Below are 545 nucleotides of genomic sequence, written 5' to 3'. Positions count from 1 at the left end.
GAGCAACTATGCAACCTGCCAAAGTCACACAGTTAGCAAGTTGGAGGGTCTGGATTGGAAATTTTATGATTCCAAAAACGCATATATCACAACCCTATGGACCTTAGATGATTAAGAGTTCAGGGGTCTAATCTGTCACAGTGTCTTTGAATCAAACAACAAACAAAACGCAACAAACTTTAACATACTTGCTAATCATATTACTTTACATGGCCGCCTTGCTCTTACCGTAATTCCCACCCTTTCTCTCACCGTCCATCACCATAAATCGTTCCGTGTCTAAGGGTTACCAATTTTGCTAACAGTTATCGGGAGAACAGGCTGGCCTCTTGGTAAAGCTAGAAAGTTAAAATTTGTGGTGTGGGACTCTCTCCAAAGATCTAAAAAAAAAAAAAAAAAAAAGGCCTGTTTGGGATTTCAATCCCTCACTTCCGGCCTCGACTGGGCGAAAAGGAACCTCAGCACGTGGGACAAGAAGATACCTAGCGCGCGCGGGCCTCCGGGCAACTGCCTGGTCGGCCCGGACTACGCAGCCGTGAAGGCCG

Source organism: Ursus americanus, chromosome 19 (assembly GCF_024610735.1).
Source record: "Ursus americanus isolate L20-20 chromosome 19, mUrsAme1.1.p, whole genome shotgun sequence".
In the NCBI taxonomy this organism is placed as follows: domain Eukaryota; kingdom Metazoa; phylum Chordata; class Mammalia; order Carnivora; family Ursidae; genus Ursus; species Ursus americanus.
Note: the sequence above shows the minus strand (reverse complement) of the source record.